Here is a 23690-nt window from a genome sequence, read left to right as displayed (position 1 = left end):
CCACCTCCAGAGGATCTGACTTTGTATGTCTGAGATGAGGCCCAGGACTCTGAATTTTTAACAGATACCCTCACTGATTCAGATACAGATGGTCCCAAGACAATACTTGAGAGACACCCTATTTTGGATACTATCCAAATATCCAGAAGAGGAGGGATGTGGATACAATTTTCTTCATAATATATTTTTTATTTAAAAAATTTTTTTAGAGATAAGATCTCACTCTGTCACCCAGGCTAGAGAGCAGTGGTACCATCGTAGCTCACTGTAGCCTTCAATTCCTGGGCATCATAGCTCACTGCAACCTCGAACTCCTGGGCTCAAGTGATCCTCCTGCCTCAGCCTACCAAGTAGCTGGGGCTACAGGTGAGGGCTAACATGACTGGCTAATTTTTCTTATTTTTTTTGTAGAGTCAGGGTTTCAATCTGTTGTCCAGGCTGGTCTGAAACTCCTGGCCTCAAGCAAGCCTCCCACATCAGCCTCCCAAAGTGCTGAGAGTACAGGTGTGAGCCACCAAGCCCAGCTCCCTTCATAATTTTAAAGAAGTTTATGATTTTTAAAGAGAACAGTTGAATCTCAAAGGATTTCTCCAGCAAGGAATCTATTAAATAGTTGGAATACATTCAGGCCAAATGGCTTTAGTTAGGTGGCAAAGTAGTTTTAGGATAGGCTTGGGCTTTGGACTGTTCACTTTAGGGCTTGGTTCTTCATAACTCATTCCTGATTCTCCCTAGAGCAATATCCAACATCTGCTGTTCTCATCTAGAGAGAAGACAAGGAACTTCTCCCCTTGCAGGACCAGGCCAGCTTCAGAGAATGAGCAGGTGGGCTGTTACTTCCAAGGGCAAGACAAAGATCAAATACTAAGCCGTGCTCTGCCTTTCTCATAAGGGTCAGTGCAGGCTTCAGCCTTAGGAAGGTTAGAGCTTCAAAGCTTTAGAAAGGGTCCACGGCCACACCACCCTGAACGCGCCCGATCTCGTCTGATCTCGGAAGCTAAGCAGGGTCGGGCCTGGTTAGTACTTGGATGGGAGACCGCCCGGGAATACCGGGTGCCGTAGGCTTCTTCTTGGCGGGGCGCTGTGGCTCACGCCTGTAATCCTAGCTCTTGGGAGGCCGAGGCGGGTGGATTGCTCAAGGTCAGGAGTTCGAAACCAGCCTGAGCAAGAGCGAGACCCCGTCTCTACTATAAATAGAAAGAAATTAATTGGCCAACTGATATATATATAAAAAATTAGCCGGGCATGGTGGCGCATGCCTGTAGTCCCAGCTACCCGGGAGGCTGAGGCAGAAGGATCACTCGAGCCCAGGAGTTTGAGGTTGCTGTGAGCTAGGCTGATGCCACGGCACTCACTCTAGCCTGGACAACAAAGCGAGACTCTGTCTCAAAAAAAAAAAAAAAAAAAAAGAGCTTTAGAAAGGAAGAAGTGGGTATCCCTTTGATTCCTTGTTCTTGCTAATGTAAAAAAAAAAGCTGTGAGGCTGACACCTTCAAGAAATCCTCTTATAGCAACCTCTCCTTCATCCTTCAATTTTTCAGCCTCCTGGGCTTTCGATGTTCTAAGATAAAGTCTCTCCCCACCCTTTTCACTTAGCGTCTAGGTTGCCCTTGATGCCTCTTTTAACCATATTCTGTTTGTTAGATACGGGATCCCCGCCGGCACTGGCCGCCAATGATGGCCTTGGAAGAGAGTATGGTGCATCTAGGAAATCTTCTCACAGAGTTGGCATTTAAGGTACGCAGGAGTCACACACAGTGGCTTTAAATTCAGAGCATCCTAAGTAAACTTTGCAGGAGGATGTTCCTTCTGCCCTGAACCACGGTGCTCCGTTTCAGAAATAACTTCAGCTTGCATGCGCCAAAGTGCTGCAGGTGGCACTTGCACTTTTATTCAAATGAAATTTCTCTTTGAAGGAGAACAAAGTGGATTGGAATAAAAGTCCTATTTTTGGAAAGGAGAAGTAAGTGATGCACTGATAGATATTTGCAATGTAAAAACTCTTTCCTAAAGGAAAGCATCCTCAATTACTTAACTTTCTTTGCAAGCAGGTGGCTCAAGAAGAGCCCCACATCACAGAGAGTACCTGATGGCTTGTGTTGCTGACAACTTTGTGGCTTTTCCCATTTTCATAAAAAGGGAACAAAATGATGGATTTCTGTTGCAATACACAGGCAATTGTTAGCAACAGCGTTTTTTAAAAAAAATTTAAATACCTACTAACTGCTGTGAACTAGAACCTCCCCTGCATCCACAACCACAGGGCCAGCTTTGTCAACAAGTCACAGTTTGGGGCTGAGCTCAGAAGGGCTGAGTTTTTATCCTTGTCAAATGAACTACATGGAGTTGCTCTACTTTGAAAGTAGCCATGAAAAGAAGCAATACAATGTGATGGGGAAGCCTGCAATTCTGGGAACTGGACTGCTTGAGTGCCAGTCCATGCTCTACCGCATTCTTGACAGGCTCCTCCTCTGTAAGGTTGGAAGGATGGGAGCTGCATCATGTGGTTATGGTGAGAACAGACAAGGTGATGAATGGTAAGTTGTTAGTCAGGGGCTGGCACTTAGCAAGGGCCCAGCACAAATTCACTATTCTGGATGCTGAGAAAAGACTGTGGTATTTGATGGAGTGACAACTTGAAGGACATGCCTGGATTTACTACATGTGGAAGATCACGGAGACAATGCCATTACCCTTTAGACTGAAAGAGTTAGCTCTCTGGTCGCCATCTTGGGTCCATGGAATGGATGGTGGAATTAATCAAGCAAGTGGGAGAGGGAATGCCAACAGGGGCAGACTTGGCTCTAACCATTTCTGGTTCCCACTGGCCAGGACCCTCCTGTTCTCCATGCCCAGGCTCCTTTGTCAGATCTTGTGTCTTGCCCCTTGGGTAGTCATAACTCTCATTTCTTCTCAAGCCCTGCTCACTGTCTAACATGGAAAGACGGGACTCTCTGCATCAGTGGAATCATTTACTCCTGTAGAGTTGAATAAAGCAGAAGTGATTGGAATAAACAAGGAAAAATCCAGGCATCTCTTTGATGCCTCCAGCCCCCTCACCCCTTTCCCTCTCCCTCCCTTCCTCGAGTGTTCATCGAGTGCCTGTCCTGTGTGCTCAGTGCTCACGACAGGCAGCGCAGCAGACAGGCATGTCCATGTCCTCATTGAACTTTCTGTAGGCTGCCTACGGGAGCCAGCAGGAGTCAGTTTTCTGGACATTTTGGAAAAGCCTGCATATTAGTAATTTGAGCTGCTATAACAAAATACCTTAGAGTGGGCAATTTATAAACAACAGAAATTTGTAGTTCACAGTTCCGGAGGCTGGAAGGTCCAGATCGAAGTTGCCAGCAGATTCAGTGTCTGGTGAAGGCTGCTCTCTGCTTCCAGAATGGCACATTCTTGCAGTATCCTCACATGGCAGAAGGGGCAGGGCAGTGCCCTTCAACCTCTTTCACAGGGCCACTAATCCCACTCATGAGGGCAGAAGCCTCATGGCCTAATCACCTCCCAAAGCCCTACCTCCTGATACCATCACCTTGGGGGTTAGGTTTCAACAGCTGGATTTCAGACCACAGCAGCCGGCTTTCAGAATAGAGGGGACCCTTTCCCCTCTACTGCTCATTTGTCTCTGTGGCCACTGGCAGCCACTTTGGGGACAGGAAGAGCTACTCCAGTACTTATACAGGGTGGAGGTCAGAAGTCCTGGGAGGGAAGGCAGGGGAAACTGCAGAGAAGCAGTGTGGTGAAGAGTAGTGGTCAGGAAAAGTGGGCGTAGGCTCCAGGACCATCTCCAATCAGCTCTAATGTTTGATGGATGAGTGATTTGATCTTTGTGAGTTTTGCATTTCTAATCTGAACAACCTGCCCAATGGTTGTTGTGAAGCTCCAATAAAACAATGCATGAAACATAGGGCATTGTAAATTGTGAAATGCAATAAAAACATCCGTTCTATTATTATGGAGTGGTCTCCAGTCTCCATTTTCTTTTGATTGTTCTTAGACCTCTTCCCTGTGGATTGGAACCCATCTCTGTCCCTGGGATTTAGGGACTCAACAACAGAGTCCCCAGATCCCTGGAGCAGAGAGTCAGGAGCAAACCTGCAGGTGAGTAAACCTTGGAATACAATGCTGCCAAACTGGATGGTGAGCACAGAGTAAAAGGTTTTTTCCAAGAGAGGGGAAAAAAAAGAAAGAAAACAAAGTGAGCCCTGCATGACTGAATCCATTGGATCCTGGGCTCCTATTTGGGCTTGCAAAGGTGGTACACAGGAGGCTAGGAACAGCTGAAGCCAGTGAGGGGACAGGTCAGTGCACCGGAGCCCCTGGGAGGCCAGGGTCCAGGGAGAGCCTTCCCAGGGTGGGGCCCTGTGAACGGTGGATGCCCAGGGGCTGCAACTTGAGTGGGTGGAGAGGAAATGCATGGTAGGACCAGACCTCCTCTGAGATACCGCTCAACAACCCAGCTGCCTTTGTGCCTCTACGGGAGCTCCCAGAGGGTCCCCAAAAGTTCCCTAAGGGTCTGATGTGCTTGTCTAGACCATCACAGAAAATCCTCACCCCACCCACCGTCCCCACCATCCGTGCTAAGGCCGGCAGGTTTCCCCCCTGCAGGAGGAGGGCGCATCTCTCATCGCGCTCACAGGTACAGGCAGGTGAAGTGTGCAGCAGACCCTGCAGCACGCCCGGGTTTCACGAGTAATGCCATTTATGGGGAAGCAGGGAATGAGGAATCTGAGCAGGAGGAAGTGGGTGGGGAGCGCAGGCGTCTAGAGGATTTGTATTTTGCTGTTGCTGGGCAGGGCTCTGAGAAAAGAGGAAGGAGAGAAACATGCAGCCCTCTGGCGTCATTCCTGCCATCACTGCGGCCACAGCTGGGCCATGGCCCAAGCTCACCAGGAAGAAAGTGGTGTGTGTGCTCCTTTTGCGACCAGAGCCGAGGTCTCGGAGGAGCTCTGATCTAACTCTACAGCGCAGGCATCACTAGAAAGGGGGGGTGGGCTTTGCGGAAATACCTATATTGAATACTAAACATCTGTATGTCCTTTACCTATGTATGCAATACTTTATCTTATAACTCTTTGGATTCTTACAAGCCTGGAAGGCAATTAAGTCAAGCTGCTATTAGCAAGCCCATTTTATAGAGAGGATAACTGGGATTCGCAAAGGTAAAATGAATTATCTAAGAGTCTCGACTTGTAAGGGTAGAGCTGGGAGGTGAACACGTGCGCTGACTTTGGGTTCTTTGGTACTTGCTCGCTTATCACTTTTGCTTCTCTCTCCAGGGCTTCAGGCTTGGCAGTCCCAGTTCTGCAGGGGCAGAGCAGGTTGCCAGGCCTCCAGGCCGGCGCCCCTTCCTCCAGCGCCCCGGCCAGGCTACACGACGCACTTTTGTGTCGCGGCTCCACTGGTGAGAGGCTGCGCTTTTGGCTCATGTGTGAACCTGAGCTCCTGCTTTTGCTCTGTGCATTGTGTATATTTAATCATGTTTGATGGAATTTACTTTAGTCCAAGTTCAGACTGTTAGCCTTTTTCCTCTCATTGTTTCTTTCATTTTTACCCGTACTCGATGCAAGTAATTTGTCTTCCCTTGGACTTCAAATACACAGTCCCCTCTCCTTCCCACCTCCACAGCCACAAAAGATGCTATTCTTTGAAAAATTCTCCCTCTTCCCCTTGGAAAGGACATTTAGTTTCGGGATGGACTTTTGCCTTTGGAAAAGAAGCCAATGTTCTCTTAACTTTTTGGCTCTTTTTCTTCTTTAAGCTGCACATTTGTTTCACTCTTCCTTTCCCTGTCTCAGCTTTTCCAAGTTTCTCTCCTGGACTGACTTAAGACTTTCCCTGCATAGGCTGCCTGAAATTTTCCTGCTGCTCTGAACCTTTCTCCATTTAATTCTTCCAACCAGAAATTATAACCACCTTTTTTTCTTGCTAAAATACTAGGGGCCAGCATTCATGATGCACAGCTCTCTTCTGGGTTAAAGAGGTAGGCAGGGCCTGATTCTGTGATGCTTGCATTTCATGGCAATTCTAGGTTTGCAGAGTGTTCTCATACAGTTGATTGTCACAGCGATAACAATGATGTGGGGCTGGCAGGGTGGGAATTATCGTGCCCATTTTACAGAGGAGGAAATGCAGGATCATAGAGTTTGGCCCATCAAGGGTCACCTGACTTCAAGTTTTGGCCTTCAACTGTGACTGAATTTTTCATAAGAAAACCTCCTGTTTTAGAGTAGAGCATCAAAGTTCAAATATAGGGTCTATATTCATATTGGATATGAGCCTAGGAGAAATCAGCCTGGCTTCTCACACATCTTACATCTTAGCGAATTCACATTGGTTCAAGCGCTGGCCGGTCCTCAGACCCATGGTCAGATATTGGTTGCTGACACACCTTAGCCATGCCCCAAAGTTGCACAGTTCTTGAGATAAATTAATCACATTGCAGTCAAATTTTGCAGTTCTAAGAGCTAGCAGCCTTCTCACATCTCCAATCTCATTTATTATGTGTTGATTTATGTTTCTTCTCAGAGAGCCAACTTACTTCTGTATCTTATGGGACAGCTCACTGTCACTCCATACATCACTCATATGGCCAAAAGAGGTCTGTTCACTCTCAGTTAAGCTTGACTTTTCCTGTCTTTGCTCCAATCATCTTACTATTTTGGTAATTTCGTTGATACTTGTGGACTCTTCATTTCTTGCATCAGAGAAGACAGATGCTATCCCTCACCTTCTGCACCATGTTAATGCACGGTTCTTACTCATTGTTTCCATGAGAAGTCAGACTCAGGAAACTGTTATTTCCATTTTAATTTAATAACGCTTTCTTTTGGGAGCCCTAATCCTGGAGCCAGAAGGAGTCTAACACAGTGGTAGCTTTGCTATCTCAATAAACATCTTCCTAAATCTTGCCTGAAATGCTCACTTCACTGTTTTTATATTGCCTGTAAACTCATCGGTTTCAGATTTCACTTTGGAAAAAGTGAAATAGTTGGATCGATTATTTGTGCATTAATTCGGCGAATGTTTGTTGAGCATTCTCTGTGTTCCAGACACTGTGCTATGTAGCTTTGGGTGCACTGAGGCAAGGAGAGTCTTTGTCCTCTGGGAGCTTGTAGGCTTCTGTGGAGCCAGACAAGTGAACAGCCCACTGCAACAGTGTGAAAGATGCTATGATGGGGCATCGTGCAAAGAGGCACAGGAATTCTTGAGGATTTATGTGACTGTTCTAATCCTCTGGCAGTAGCTGCATCTCCCAAAAACTACACTTCCAAGTGGTTGAAACTCCCACTTCCCCCACGGCTCCAGCTTTCCCTTGGCTCTGACATCATTATTTCCTCCCCTTATATCTTCAGTCCTGGGGTGGTAATGGCTTCCCACCATAGCACCAATCTATGGGTGCTCCATCTTCCTTTGTTGATTCATTTAACCCTCTTCCCACATCTCTGGAAGAGATTCTTTCAATCAAGTCTCTTGATCGGAACCATCTCGGGTGAGTTTTATTTCTGCCAGGAATGCTATTATGAATACAGACACCAGAATATGACTGTGTTTTGCACATGCAGGGAACTAAATATAGTTAAGGTGGAACCAGGTACAGGGTGCAAGTGGAGGGAGGGCAGATGAATGGTCCAGGATGGGGCCTATAGCAGCCAGTTCATGAGTGCTGGAGATGTAGGGTTTTTATTCTGAAAGCTCTGATTAGCTATGGAAGGATTTTAAGCAGGAGAGAGACAGGGTTGGATTTCTATTTTAGAAGGAAAGTTTATTGGCCGCCATGTAGACTGGATTGTCAAGGTGTGTGGAAGGGGTTAAGATAGGGAGACAGATTAGCAGATATGTAGCATGCAGATGACTGGAGCTGAATCAGTTAATGTTAAACCTGACATTTCCTGCCTCTGTAAGCTGTTGGCTCTTACCCTTCCAAAAGTCCAGTTAAGTCAGTTTTTTTTCAACTTTAGGAAACTATCCACTATCTTTCTGATACATGTATTCCTTACAACAAATTAGCCAGAGCTAGTTTTTGCTGTTCGCAACCAAAGAATCCTAACGGATATCAGATTCAAGTAAGAATGAATAGGGTCCACATGAGACAGACGTTCTCCATAGAGACAACTGACTGAACCTGGTGATCAAAGAGCGTGTGTGGCCAAGCAAGACAGGAGTCAAGTATGACTCCTGGACAGGCGCGGTGGCTCACGCCTGTAATCCTAACACTGTGGGAGGCTGAGGCGGGCGGATTGCTTGAGGTCAGGAGTTCGAAACCAGCCTGAGCGAGACCCAGTCTCTACTAAAAATAAAAGAAATTAATTGACCAACTAAAATATATATATACACAAAAAATTAGCCGGGCATGGTGGCACATGCCTGTAGTCCCAGCTACTCGGGACGCTGAGGCAGTAGGATTGCTTGAGCCCAGGAGATTGAGGTTGCTGTGAGCTAGGCTGACACCACGGCCCACCACTGAGAGCTAGGCAGCCCACCACTCTAGGCTTGGCAACAAAGTGAGACTCTGTCTCAAAAAAAAAAAATTAAAAAAAAAATGGTTTTTACATTTGCGAGCCTGGGTGGGTGATGCCCCGTTTACTAAGATGAAGGATACTGGAGGAGGATCACATCTCCTACTCCCACTGTGGGGGAAGGATGAGTAACTTGGTTTTGACAAGCTGAGTTTGAAGTGCTTATGGAAGTGTCCAATAGACATTCAGTTAAGTGGTTAAGAGTTTAGGAAAAAGATGTTGCTGGAGATTGAGACTCGGGAGGCATCAGCTTATTAGTGCATTAAAGTTGTGGGAGTAGATGAGGTCACTCAGGAAGAGTGTGTAATGTGAAGACAGAAGAGGGAGGAGCTGGGATAAGGAAAAGCAGTCCACATAGATGAGGAATTGGAGGCGGTAGAGTAGGTGGGAGGCAAGGGATTGATGCGGTTGAGCATGGAGTCCAGGGTAGAAAAAGTAAAGAGAACACAAAATGGGTTTGGGAGGCTGGGGAGAGTGGGAGGGATTCAGAACTGGAGGCACCAGTCTGGTTGAATGGTGGCTATAGGGTGATGACCTGGAAGAATAGGATGTGGGGGGCGGCGGTGGTGGAGGGGAGTATTGCAGTGTCAGGTGTCAGAGATGGAGTAATTCTGGGTGGTAACTAAACTCACGGTGTGCTCATGAGAGGTCAAGGTACTGTGAGGGTCAAGTGGCTTCTGCATGGAGACTCAAGTCTTCCAGAGGGAAACGGTGACCTCAGCTGTGTGTTTGTGTTAAATGTGTAGTGAGGTCAGAGGTGGGTATCTCAAGGCAGTATCTGTGGTTTGAAAGTGGAAACAGGAGAATTCTACAACCTTCCCTGCAATACACACAATCGGAGCGTGAAAACGCAGAACAGCTTTTGTCCCAGAGGACTGCAGAAAAGTGGTGTCTCAGGGACAGCAGAGCTTCCCTCTATGCAAGGAGAATAGAGGGTAGGGAACTTGGAATAGGTTGAGAATAATAAAGAAATTTGTTTACCATCAAATGGTGAATCCCAATGACAATAAGATTTAGGAAGGTGTATAGTGGATTTAAGGAGCAGGATAGGGAAGGAGATTGATGATGATCGTGTCCAAGGATGACAGAGGGATTGCTGGAATTCTGATGCAGGTTGGGCTCCTGCAGGTGCCCAGGTTTGGTTGTTACCCCTGAATGGTGGCCTTTGCTTTTCTTTGTCCTTCCATGGGGCAAAAGTGAAGACAACTAGGCTGCAACAAACTCTAGGATATTTGTTTCCTCCCATTGAGTAATTTTCACTGTAATCTAAAGACGCAACTCCTTTTTTTGATAGGAATATCCTCCAATAGTATAGAATTAATGTTAATCTAAAATTTTAATACCATCAACACTTTAAAAATTAATCACTTCTTCATTTTTTGCCTTTGCCATACTTTATAGCCGAGGTCAGATATCAGTGTACTTCTGTGAAAATGGTTTTCTGAAAAGTTTTTGTCAATTATAATCTATTTGTCCATCTATCTATTTATAAGATGTATTTTTTTTTTCTAAAAAAACCACATATAGTGGTTTCAAAAGAAGAATGAAGAATTATGTCAGTGTGAATATAGACCCTATTTGGTCTAAGTTGGAAAACCAGCAAAGAACATTCTTTCTTGCTAAAGGATTAGGAAAGACTTAAAATAGTTATCAAAATTGTGAAGTCAGGAACATTTTTGTGCAATATACAAAAGATTCATTAGCCTACTCACGATGATTTTGACATCGTCTTCTCTTTTTGTCATTCAGACCTACTCCTATATCATCGGGTGAAGAGAAGTAAAACAGCTCTTTGGAGAAAAACTCAATTCTCTGACAACAGGTAAGAGGCTACCCTCCAGAGAAATAGAGCTGAGAGTTCTTTCCTGAGCTAATGACTAAACCCCAAGGCCACTTCTAGTTTGTTAATTCTGACCCCTGGGGGTTGGTTTCTGTAAATGCATCTACTTAAACACGCTAAGGCAGGACACACATGACTAATAAACTTTGGCCTTTAAAAAGAACCTTCATTGAACTGGAGCAAGAATGTGGAGCCATTTATTCCCAAATTGAAGAGAAAAATTGGCATTAAAAGGCACCTAAATTTAAAGGTGAGCTCATTACAAAAAATAACAAAACAAAGGATTTCATAATTTACTGGCAACTATAATTACTATAATTACCCAGAAAAGAATGCATTATTTACAAAATCTTAAAAATTTCATTATTTGCCAATTTTCTTCATAAAGACAAAAATTGACTGGTAAATCACAGTGACTCCTTCGTTAAAGATTTGTGAAACATCAAATGTGTGCCAGGTACATGCAAATGTATTGTTACATGGCCCGTTTAACAGGTGGGAGAAGGGCAGGGCCATTAACTCTGGAGTAACTGTATAGATAATAGATGGAATTAGTAGAGGCAGAAATCGTAACTTATAATTTATTTTAAAAAGGCGAGGTAAGTGCGGGAATGAAAAAAGATCCAGAATGTGGGACTAAGGCTGCAACGAATTCAGTGTTTTTCTCATTTTTCCTAATACCCGATAGTGGAGAACATGCCCTCAAGAAGCTAAATCTGTAGGTTTGCAAAAGACTGAGAGTTGAATTGCTGCCAATGCCACGTCCCCAGAACAAAATGAAAACCCTGATTAGTTAAAATTACTGAAGCTCTTCAATATCAATGCAAAATGTACAAAATGCAGATCATGTGAAAGAGAGCTTTTGCCCAAGAGCATCTTTTACAACTCTTCAAAGAATACTTTTCTCATGATTGCAAATATTCAGTCATTGGTTGATAGAGCAATTCTGGCTATAGCATAGAACTGTTCCTAAGTTACGGCATTTAATGAATAGGGTCTCATTTGAGTGACTAGAGTAGGCGTAGGGACACTTTCTAGTCTCAATATAGCTCTGGAAAGTAGAAGCCTTTGAGTAGTTCTACTAGGAAATTTTCCATTTTCTGGTTTGACCCCAGGAATTAAATTGTTATAAGAGGTGAGTTGGAGATTCTATTATTTTATTTTTCCAAATAGTTCACAATTATTCTAAAAGTGGTTATTAATAATTTAATAAAATATCTTTCCTTCACTAATCTGAAATGCCATCTTTGTCATGAACTATATTTCCATGTATGCTTGGGTCAATCTCAGGAACAATTTGTGATCTGCTTTTTTCTGCATGAATATCCATATCGTTTTACTTAAAGTGACTTTATTTTTTATTTTCATATCTGGCAGGGTTAGTCATGCCTTATTTCTTTCATATTTCAGCTTATTACACATGTATTCTCATGGAAGGTTTTTGAACAAGAGACAACTCAAAATAACAATAATGACGATGATGCACCATGGCTGATATATTTGGTGCATCTTCCAATTAAATCACATAGACAGTGTTTTCCCTGTTTCCTTTAATGTCTGGTCTTGGAAAAGAATCACATATCTACTTTGGGGTTCTGAATATGAGCAAATATACTTCCACATGACTCCTCGAGGGCAGAATCAACTTGTTTTAGGAGACACAGGTGAATTCATATGAGATCAAATATTTTTGCCATAATCAGTGCAGCTAAAAAATATTTAAAAGGTTCACTAGGTTTGCTGGACAATCTTACCAGCAAGCATTACTTAGTGGGTCTATAAAAAACTAAACTTTCAGGTTTATTAAGGAGTGGTATGATATTAGGGTAAGCCATTCAGGCATTAGAGGAAAATGAGAAAATGTAGCGGATATGACATTGCTGAACACTGATGGCATTCACAGCCAGGGGATTAAGTCTTTACAACCACCTTCTGTAGGAAAATGTTTTCTGTAACTGCCACAGAGAAACCTCATTGTCTACCTTAAGAGAACCCTCTGTTATTTCTGTGGTGTGGAAAGGGAGTTGGAGTTTTGCGTTTATCTGTGAATGTCTCAAATATTTATGTATGTCATTGGTGGATTTCAAGGTATTGGTATTACATGTGTTTTTGAGAGAACTATATAAAGAAAAACTCAACTTCTGAGGGAATCTAAAAACACCTGGATCTCTTAAGATCATAAAGAATGAAATAATTTTCCATCATTACTTTTTCACTCTTCCTCTGCTTTTCTGGCTTTTCACTGTTCTTTCTTTTAAAGGACGCAAATCACCAGTGAAAATAGGTTTACATGCTAGAGCATGAGAAGGCTTGAATGTTGTTTTTACTGGGTCAGCAAACTGGAGGAAATGATATGTAACAATGAATGGAAGACATCGTGTTTGGATGATTGCTTAATATTTGCATTTTATTCAAATTCTTAGGAACTACTGGGAATATTAAACACGGAAACAAAACTTTGGGAAATCATTAACCAAATACCAATGCTGATGGATGGCGCTTGTTATGCTCTTTTATCAAAGTCACTGTGACCTTTATCCCCTCATTAGACTAAGGTCCTTGAGAGTTGTATCTGAGTCATCTTGTTAACCCCCACAGCACTTCATATAATATTAACATCAACAATCATTGTGCCAAAGTGAAGTTTAATTTAAAGATAAAAATTTCACTATCTTAAAAAACCAGGATCCCATCAGCATAGAAATGTGAAAAAAGCACAAATGAAATGAAATCTGGGGAAAAGTATATCTTCATGCGACAAGCTCTTACTGCATTAAAACAATATTTAATTATTCTATTATCCATTACTGAACTTTTCCAGATAGTGGGATGTCTCAGCCAGAACTTTCTAGAAGTGCTGTTGAGACTATCTAAAATAAAGTATAACTTGAGGGCAGGCTACCATCTAAATGTGCTGGTTAGAAGAGAGAAAAACTGATAGAGCTCCAATTAAAAAGTCACATACTAGTTTTTATCCCCCACTCTTCTCTGCCTCCTTTTCATCTTCTTGGAGAGCTGCTCTCTCCCAGGAAAAGTTATGTTTGCAGCCCTCTTCCTCATACCATCCAATCACTGGTTTCAGATTTTTAGAAGGCTGTGGTATTTTAAAGTCTGCTGATACTAAAGTGCAAAAGGCATTAGGCAAATAGAGGCTGACAACCTCAAATGAAATTATTCCAAAGTACCTGTGGAAAGAAGAAAAGGACTGTTAAGTGCTGGCAATATTGTAAAATAGTAATTAAGATCATACCATTTTTGAAAAAGATGCTATTGATATTGAGTAATATTCTCCCTTTTGTATATGAGCTTGTTTACCACACAGTATCCCATGAAATTGATAGGATCAGGTGACTATATTTAAGAAATACCAGTAGAGAGAGATGAAAGCAGGGAGAAATAACCTCATTTGTACAGTATCATTTTTGTCTTAAATTAAGATGTGAGACCTCAATATTTGCAAGAAAGAACCAAGCCTGACATGAGAGTAAGAGAGCAGAGGCATGCTATATTAATACCAGAGTCTTTGTTTTAGAAAAAAAAGAGAAATACTCAGAAAAATAGGAAACAGTAATTACTATAGTAATCTTTTCTCCTCAAGGGTGATTAATCTTGGTCTAAAATCCAACACGGGGTTTTAGGGAAGACTGTGCTGATTCAGGGAGTTGTCAAAATTGGAATGGTTTATTGAAGAGGTGATGGATTGGTTCTCCTTTTCTTAAGGGCCTAAAAACAGAAAAGATTTTCATCTAATGTTATTGCACAGAGGCTGTACCTAAAAGCAAGATAGATAAATAAACTTAAATTCTTGGTGAATCTTCTGATCTTAAGGTTCAATGATAGAAGCATTGATGTTTCCTAGAATTGTCTATGATTTACTTTTTTTTTAATAGAAAATTTGTATTAAGATGTTATTCACACACCATACAATTCACCCATTTAAAGTATACAGTTATAGTATATCCCCAGAGTTGTGTAACCATCACAATCAATTTTAGCACGTATCATCACCTGCCAAGCAAACCCATAACCCTTAACAGGCGTTCTTCATTTCCTCCCAACTGCCCCCAATCTCAGGCCTAGGCAACCACTAATCTACTTTCTGTCTCTCTAGATTAGGGGTGGGAACCTTTTCATGTTGGAGGGCTGCATTAATTTTACTGTAATCAAATAAGGCTGCATTCAGGAAACCTCAATCAGATATACTTAAAAACGTACACTATTTTGTAAAAATCTAACTATTAGGTACTTAATAATTTCAAAAATGAAAACTATTTGTTAATTTTCAAGTTAACTAACCTTTTAAAACTTTGTTGTGTCTGCTTTTTGTTGGAAAGCATTTGAATATTTGGTTGCAGCATGGAGGTCCACAGTTTCAGTTGATCTGCTAGGTGGGTATCAGTCATTTGTAACCTTAAGAGTGTCTTGATTGGGTTAGGTAGGAGAATGTAGATTTGCAGCAATAAGTGGGAAAAGCAAGAAAGCATTTTTGGGGCATATTACGGAAGGCATGGGTATTTTTCCATATTTCAGTTAGATCTTTCTTAGCATCAAACAATGACTTTAAAATATCATCTACTGAGAGCTCAATCGATTCCATCTGTAGTTCTTTAGGTGCCTTGGTGATATCAACTAGGTGGGGCTGAAATGCTAATTTGAGTGTGATGTCATGATTCTCAAAGTCAGCGAACCTTTCATTGTATTCTACAATTAATAGTCTATAACAGTTGCATATTCTTCAAATGATGAATGTATCATGCAATGTATTTACATGTATTATGCAATCAATGACTTTTGCTAACTAGGGAAAATGTTCATCTGAAATTTCTTTTTGAAGAAATGTTTTGAAAAATGATAGCTTTTTTCGAAACGCTTGGATTTTTTTTTGCCACATATCATATATAACCTTAGTTTTACATGATATCACACAGAAATGCTGCATTCCTATAGAAATCTTCTTTCAATAATTCACATTGCTGATTCTGTTCTTCCTAAAATGTAACTGTTCTTGTGGAGATAGAATCTTTTGTGAAATTGATTCCCAAGTATTCTATTCTTTTGGATGTTATTATAAATGGAATTGTTTTATTTATTTATTTTGTTTTCAGATTATTTATTATAAGTATATAAAATGCAATTGATTTTTTGTTATTTGATTTACTTTTGCTCTAAGGTAACACTTAAGCTGGTGACAGAAAACAGCTAGGTACAAGAACTGTTGTTTGTTTTAAATAAATTGTGCTAATGAAGTAGAACATTATATCACAAACAGTGGCTTTGTTTTGTCCTTAGAACTAAAATATCTCATTAAAAAGCAAATGCATAATATAAAGGGATTTAAACATGTCATATCCATCCCATAGATGGCTTTTGATACTTAAGTGCCCCAGAATATGTGAATAGCATCTTTTATTTCTGTATATACTTAATTTTCTCTGGCAACAGTTAATAATTTAACTACTGGCATTCTAATTCTCTTCTTTCATGTCTCAACTCAGATGTTAATTCCCTAGAAGTTCTTTCCTGACAACTATCTGTGTATGGTTGCCCTCTTGTATTTACTTGGTAACACATCACCTGTTTCTTATTGCAACCCATAATTATCTTGTTTATCTCTCTCTCCTACAGAGTATAAATGTATGAGAACAGGGACTTTCCCTATGTTTGTTTCCTACAGAATTCCCAGTGACTGACACATAGTGGTTACTTATAAAAATTTTTGGTGTACAAATGAATAAATGGACTTTCCAACTACAAAAATATAACACAGAAAAATACTAAACATAGCAAAGTAATAAACAAACACTGACATCACACTTGTGTCTGCTTTTGATGTAGAAACATACGTCAAAGTTTACAAGTTTCCCAAAAGATGTTTTGCAATAGTGTCTGGAGAAGCCAATTGTGTTTAAAAAAGAAAGTGAGACTGTCTGGTTATCACAGCCTCAATCCACGTATTACTTGTCTCATTCATTGTGGGTATTTTTGTTTGTTTGTTTTGGGTTTTTTTGAGACAGGGTCTCACTGTGTGGCCCAGGCATCGTCATCATAGCTGACTGCAGCCTCAAACTCCTGGGCTCAACTGGTCCTCCTGCCTCAGCCTCTGAATAGCTGGGACTACAGGCATGTGCCACCATGCTCCGCTAATTTTTTAATTTTATGTAGAGATGGGGTTCTCACTCTTGCTCAGGCTGGTCTTGAACTCCTAAACTCAAGTGAGTTCCTCCTGCCTTGGCCTCCCAGCTGAGGCCTCCTAGCCTCCCAGAGTGCTAGGATTACAGGCCTGATCCACCGCACCCGGCCTCATCCATTGTTACATAATCTGTCAACATTTGAGAAAATTACAGCTAGAGGCCTCCAAAAGAAACCTCAAGTTTCTATAATACAAGGGAGAGATAGATCTTGGCACATTTAGATTTAAATAATAGAATATTGAATGTGGCCATGGATTTGTTTGTTACATGTCTGAGCCAAGGCTAAATTTAATTTAATATCTATATCTAAATTTGGCTGAGAACCATTACTGCCTAAGTTGTTTTTATTTTTACTTCCCTGCCCCATGGCCAGAACTAGTATTTGGGATTCTTTAGGTGGCCATTTTTCATTAAAAAAAAAAAGCTCCAATTAAAAAAATTACTTTATGAGGAGGGATGCACTCCCAAAAGAATTGTAGGGATATGAATATGATAGGTCAGAAAGATTCACTTATTAGCTAAATGCCTCAAATTAGCCTCATATTGGCCTCAAAGCCTGGATTCAAAGTTTGTTTTCTACAAAAAATGATCAGTCACAGTTGCTCTTGAATAGCTGAACTCTTTGGTTATTAGATCTGCAAGTGTCTGCTATCTTTTGTGGCTGTCTCAGGAATGTTAAGGAAAGGATTTTTAAAAATCTGCATCCATTTATACCCTAGTAATTCTAATTGTTCCAATAATATTAATCATTTGATTATTCAGTCCAATTAATTAGGCATTCTGAAATCTTTCATTCTATTTAGTAGTTTCTATATCCAAGTCTGTATAACCTCAAAATATTCTCAAGTCAATTGACATACTTGGTGAAGATACAACATTCCAAGTATTCAAAATATGCCCTACATATTTGCCCTAAGATGAATATAAAATTTTAAGAGAGTTCTGGGAATTTTGAGAAAAAGGGAACACATCTTTTAGTTATGAACCAATACATATTTTATTTGTGATTTGCAGACACAAAAGATTGAATTTAGAGGGGAGGATAACTAACAAAATGATGAGCCTCAGTGAACTTTGCGGAAGAGCCGATGGCAGTTCTTGCTCGCACAAATCGTGTGTTGGTTTGGATAGCTGGATCCATCTTAGTGCTACAAAGAGCAAAGGCCAGGAAGGATAGGAATCATTCATTAGTGATAAACATTTTAAGAACATGCGCTCTTGTGTTTTAGAAAAATTTAGAAAGCCACATTGATTCAGGAAAGTTTTTTTAAATAATATTTTAACCAAATTAATTAGGGAACATGATTAAATTTTTCCTAAAACAGAGTCAGGAAAATATACAGGCAGAAGATCTAAATTTACCCTATCTCTGAAGGGATTATGTGTTATTATGATAATTCTGCATTCCTAAGATTTCACATGATGCCTGCCACATAAATGTTTGATAACCATATTGAAATAAAAGGGACATCACCCTGAAATTAAATTGGGTACTTTCAGCTTTGACTCCAGGGCCTCCCAAGTGTTGAAGATGGTTTCAAGTGGGAGTGGGGATGCTGTTGGAAGCCTTGGTTAGTAAGGGGGTCTGGAGTATGCACTGCTGGGGCTAATGTTTCTTTCCCTTGCTATCCAAGACTTGTCAATGTTACAGTTGCACTGTCTGTCCTGATCTATTGCATAGAGTCATGTGGTCACTTCCATATCTTAGAACAGCTCCTTTTCCTATGTGATTTGCATGATTTTCATCTGCTGTGTTGATGTTGGACATAGGGGAAGAGCTTGATACCTAGATACAGGACTGATGCCTTAAAACTTCAAGAGTTCCCAAGAAAGAATTAACATGAATCTCCCAAGATAAGCATCCTTAAATTAGAGACTAAGGTCACAGGGGCAGGCTGATTTCTTCCTGATAAAAACCTTGCTTATTATGATGGATGGAAAGGAGGAGGCAATAGGAAGAGGATTGTGATAATTTCAGTGCAAAAAGTCCATACTTATTGTTGTGGTCTGATTGTTTATGTCCTCCTAAAATTCATGTGTTGAAACCCTGACCCCCCACGTGATGGTATTTGGAGGTGGGGCATTGGGATGTGATTATGTCCTGAGGATGGAGCCTTCATGAATGGAATTAACACCCTATAAAAGAGGCCCAAGAGAGACTCCTTGTCCCTTCTGCCATGAGAAGACACAGTGCGTCACTTATGAAGGCGTCACTTATGAACCGGGCCCCCACCAGACACTGAATCTGCTGGTACCTTGATCTTGGACTTCCCAGACTCCACAATAGTAGGCAATAATGTTGTTTATAAGCTACCCAGTCTAGGTATTTTGTTATAGCAGCTTGAATGGACCAAGACACATATATAAGCCTGGATGTTCATAATATATCCCTTTAAGCCAGATAAGAATCATTCTCAATCTAGGTCTTCTGACACTTTGGGAATTAAGCAATCAATAATCTCCTAAATTCTGCATACCTGATAGGTCTTTGTCTTCTTTTTCTTTTCTTTCTTTCCTGTTTCTTCCTTCTTTCCTCCCTCCCTCTCTCCCTCCATCCTTCTCTCTTTATTTCTTCCTTTATTTCTTCTTTCTTTTCTTTGCTAAGACTGTAAATTCACAGGTATTGAAAAAGGTCCCTGGAGAGATGCTTGTATTCCTGGCCCTTTTCCAGGTCATTTTAATTCTAATTTGCAATGCTGTCTGAATATGGCTGCATTGAGAATTCAGATTCAAATGATTTTTAATATCAGTGGGCTATCTCCTCTTGTTCCCATCCCCCATCCTGATACACACTATAGGACTTCCTCCACCCCTCTTTGATAACCTAAAACTTGCAAATGCTTTCAAAGATGCCAAAAACTACCTGAGCATATTTTTCTCATTGGACCAGCTGGTAGAGAGAGACTTGACATTAAATAACCCTAAGCAAAATAAGGCCAACCACTGCTCCTGGAGCTGCAGCTGAGGAGCCCTGGCCTTGACCGCTTCGTGGCTGGCCTATGGCAGGGGAGCATCCCGGGTTGCAGCTCCTGCTTCCTGAGAAGGTGCATGTGCAAGCTCTTTAGAAAAGGTTTCCAGGGAAACCATATAACTTCTATTCTCTTTTTCTGAAATTATTAAGCACTGAACGTGCCTGCTAGTGCCTGGGGTTCTCATTTGAAGTCAGAAGCTGCTGAAGAAAAGTGTTTGCATGAAACACACCCACATACCCAGAAGTCATTTTTATGCTTCCTTCACTAAATGTCAGCTGCATACTCAGCTGGGAAGAACTGAATGACCTGGGTTCATTTGTGGGGTGAAAGATAGGGAGGATTAACTCCTGTTGGATGAATTGCTTTTCTTTCTTGCCATTGTGACGGCTACTAATGAATAACAGTGATGCTCAGATTGAGCAGTGGTGTCTTCCCAGTGAGACCCTATGTGCATTAGTCTATGTAGAAAATGCAAACACCACAGAATGTCTTGTTGTACATTTTTTTAATATGCAAAGAAATAGTTGAGCAAGAAAACCACAGAAAACTTGACAGAAATATCTCTACAACTACATATCTGCATTTATGCCCAAAGACTTTGAGACACTCGGCTTGTTTCCCTGCCCCTGCTTCCAATGCAGTAGGAGTAGGTCCCGGCCACCGTGTTTTCACCAGGTGATGCCACGTCCCTGATCATCACTGATTGGCCCTGAGGGGGACTCCTGACCAAAGCCAGAGACAGTGCAGTGTGAATTGGGAAGCAAAGATGCTGGAAGTTTAAAGTAGATCGTCAAACCAGAGGAGAGCTGAGAGGCAGACCTGCTCAGCCACCTGCCCAGGGCAAGGGGGGAAAGCAGGTATGCAGGGACAGAGGGAGATGCAAGCCACACAGAGAAAGATAAGGCGGAGCGAGGGAGGGAGAGAAAAGAGAGACTGGAAGGACTTGTGATGGTTTTCTAGTTCCCGTTTCTTTGGGAGGCCTGGGTAGATTTTCTGGTCCAAGGTTTTGTGAGACAGATTAATATCCTCAAAATAAATTCCACTTTGTTTTTAAGCTAGAGTGGTTTTCTGTTTCTTCCAACCAAAAGGCCCCTCATAAAAATACCCAGCTTTGCTGGAATCAGCTTTTACCTCATTTCTTTCCAAACCCTCCAGGCTTGTGGGTTGCTGGGCTCGCCATCTCTGACCTCAGCCCATGCTGTGGCAGATGTTCCCTCTTAAGGGACTGTGAGGACAATGTCCTTCCGCTCTGGTCATTTGAGGGCTGGGCCTGAGACTTGGGTCGTGATCTTCACACGGGGTGTGGCTGGTGACCTTCACAGGAATGCTGTCCCCAATCATGTGGTGGTTTCTGACGGGAGTCAATGTTGGGGCTTTTTATAGAACTGACATAGTGTGGTGGCCAGACAGGGAAACAGGATTGAGGAGATTCAAGGTTTTCCCTGGGAAGGAGACTCCCAGGTTTGGGGGGACTTTGGGGTTTAGAATCATAAAATGGTAGATGTGAAAGGAATCTTCTACAGAGGCCAGTTCCACCTCTTCTTTGTCCAGGTAAGAAGCAAAAGCCCAGGGAGGCAGGCGTGGCTTGCCCTGTGGTGGAGCCGGGACTCCCTGCCTCCTGGGTTCTTTCCCCAACCCCATTCTGCTTCTAGTACTTTCTCAATAAAAAGAGAGTTAAGATTCCTGGATCCTTCCCTTCTAGGCTATGGTTGCAATCTATGGAATAAAGTTTTTTATATCATATATATGGCTATGGATTATATGGTCCGTGTGATGAAGTTAAAGTCATTTATTTTTAAAGCAAGTGAAGAAAAGTGAGTCCATAGGTAATGTGACTGAATAATTGTTTCCTTTTCCTTTCAGTAGATCTGTATATATGGTGTTTGCCAAACTTCAACCCAAGTTGTCTTAGGCTGTGCTTGTTCTGATATCCAGTAAACCATGATAACACACCAAGGTCACCTGAACTTAGTTAACATGGATCTCTAAGGTAAATCTTAATTTTAACTTTGTACCATATGCCCTTCAATATCATATTCATTACACAGATGATTTCCAAATCTACTTTTTTTTTTTCCGAGACAGAGTCTGGCTTTTTTGCCCAGACTAGAGTGAGTGTGATGGCGTCAGCCTAGCTCACAGCAACCTCAAACTCCTGGGCTCAAGCAATCCTGCTGCCTCAGCCTCCTGAGTAGCTGGGACTACAGGCATGCGCCACCATGCCCGGGATGGGGTCTCGCTTTTGCTCAGGCTGGTTTCGAACTCCTGACCTCAAGCAATCTGCCCGCCTCAGCCTCCCAGAGTGCTAGGATTACAGGCATGAGCCACCACGCCTGGCCCTCCAAATCTACTTTTTAAAGCTTCTCTTGTGTCTTGACCCCTCAAGACTCTGTGTGTGGTCCGCAAGATGGCTTTGTCCATGCCTCACCCCCCACCCCCCACCCCATACTGTCCTGGTTCCTGCTGTTTTGTCTCCTGCCTACTCTATCATAGAGGTTTCCTTGCCTCTGGGAAACACCCCCTTCTCCTCTCTCTTACTCTCTCGTTTTCTCCAACAGATTGCCTCTGGAATTATTTTTTCTATTTTGTAATGGACAGTTTTTTTGCCAACTTTGCACCCATTTCTTTTTCTTTTGAAAGCAGCACTTAGATTTTCCTTTAAATAGCACTCTCCCCCTCGCCCCCAGTGGATGAGTGAATGGGGTTTGGTGTGCTGACCCTACCCTCCATCTGCAGGGATAGGCATTGTATTTCCCCAGCCACAGTGTTTACATCTACATAAAGGGTGACCCAAGTTATCCAATGAGATTCATCCCCAGGCTCTTGATGGAACTATTGTGGAAGAAGCAATCTCTTCTCCCAAGGGAGCCCAAGCTACTAGGACATAGCCTCAAGCTGTTGATTTGTCATCTTTGCCACATCTTTGTAGAGAATCCCCTTGAGGAAGAAATCAAGAAGAGGAAAGTAGAGCTGAGAGATGACATCATTTATTCCTTGGCATCAGCTGAGCCTAAAGCCAGATGTATCTCCGAACTTCCCAGTTAAATGAACCAATATATGCTTTTTTGCTTAAGCCAATTTGAACTATGTTTCAGTCCCTAGCAACCTAAAGCATACTGAATAATGCATGGCTATATCATTATTGTCCTTAAAAGTTTCCTTTGTGTCACATGCAGCATAAACCCAGCCTCCTCTGCTTGGCTTCAAGGCCTCTTCTGATTTTGCTCCCTCTAGCCTTTGCTGTCACTTACTTGCCATTCGGCTGACACTCCTGTCATGGTGCTTTATTGGTATTTCTTGACTCACCTTGCATTTTTGCCCCTTGCTGCCTTTGTCTTGCCACTCCCACCCTCACCCCATCTGGAATGCTCTGACCACCTGTTGAGATTCCTCTTCATACCTCAAGACCTAACTCCAATGTCAACTTCTCTAGGAAGCCTTTCCTGGTCCCTTAGACAGAATGAACTCTTGCCACCTTTGTATTTTTTTCTCTTTATGTATACCTATTATAACACATCACAATCTGTCTTGTGTTCCTAGCCAAGAGGTCTTTGTATCCCTCCCCCATGCCCCATCCTGGAACAGAGCAGGCCTCAGTAGAGGGTGATTTATCTTGGATTTTCTTCCCTTACAGTCAAGTGTGCATGTATCTGCTCCCTCCATCAGACAGTGCCTGACTTATTTTTGTTTCCCCAGGATCATGTAGCATGGCTGAGGGCCACACACATACTAGACACTGCATGAATGTGTGCTGAATTGAGTGGATTAGGTTTCAGAGGCATCCACGATCATTTTCATATAGGTTTCGGTGGTACTGAGTCAGTTTCAACTACAGGTTTCAATGCCCACAGCTGTGACTCTTCACTCCAGCCCTCTGTACCACGTCCTTAGCCATCCTAGCCAGCTCTAGCTGCCTTCAGATGATCCGCCTGTGGTGTTTGCTAAAATCTAAATGAAGGAAAAGGCGAAAACATGGCAAACAATCCTTCAGGCCCTTCCAGGGATTCTGTGAGAGGTGTCTGCATGCTGGTCATAGTTTTTCTCTTTGTAGCTAAAGATGAAGGGCTGTGACAGCTGTTAAGGGAGTGACAGCTCTGAGCCAGGGACTTTACTTCCCTGAAATGTTTCTTGATAGTTTGCATTTGGCTTGATGCGTGCTATTGAA

General features: G+C 42.1%; 1 non-coding gene across 1 annotated transcript; it reads left to right on the top strand.

The window, feature by feature from the left end:
* The first annotated feature begins 946 nt into the window (after positions 1-946).
* On the top strand, positions 947-1065 carry LOC142873073 (5S ribosomal RNA). Its single transcript, XR_012921144.1, has one exon. It is a non-coding gene; the product is annotated as a 5S ribosomal RNA (ribosomal RNA).
* The last annotated feature ends 22625 nt before the right edge of the window (positions 1066-23690 follow it).

The sequence above is a fragment of the Microcebus murinus genome, chromosome 9, assembly GCF_040939455.1.
Source record: "Microcebus murinus isolate Inina chromosome 9, M.murinus_Inina_mat1.0, whole genome shotgun sequence".
Classification (NCBI taxonomy): Eukaryota; Metazoa; Chordata; class Mammalia; order Primates; family Cheirogaleidae; genus Microcebus; species Microcebus murinus.
Note: the sequence above shows the minus strand (reverse complement) of the source record. Positions and strands in the feature narration are given on the sequence as shown.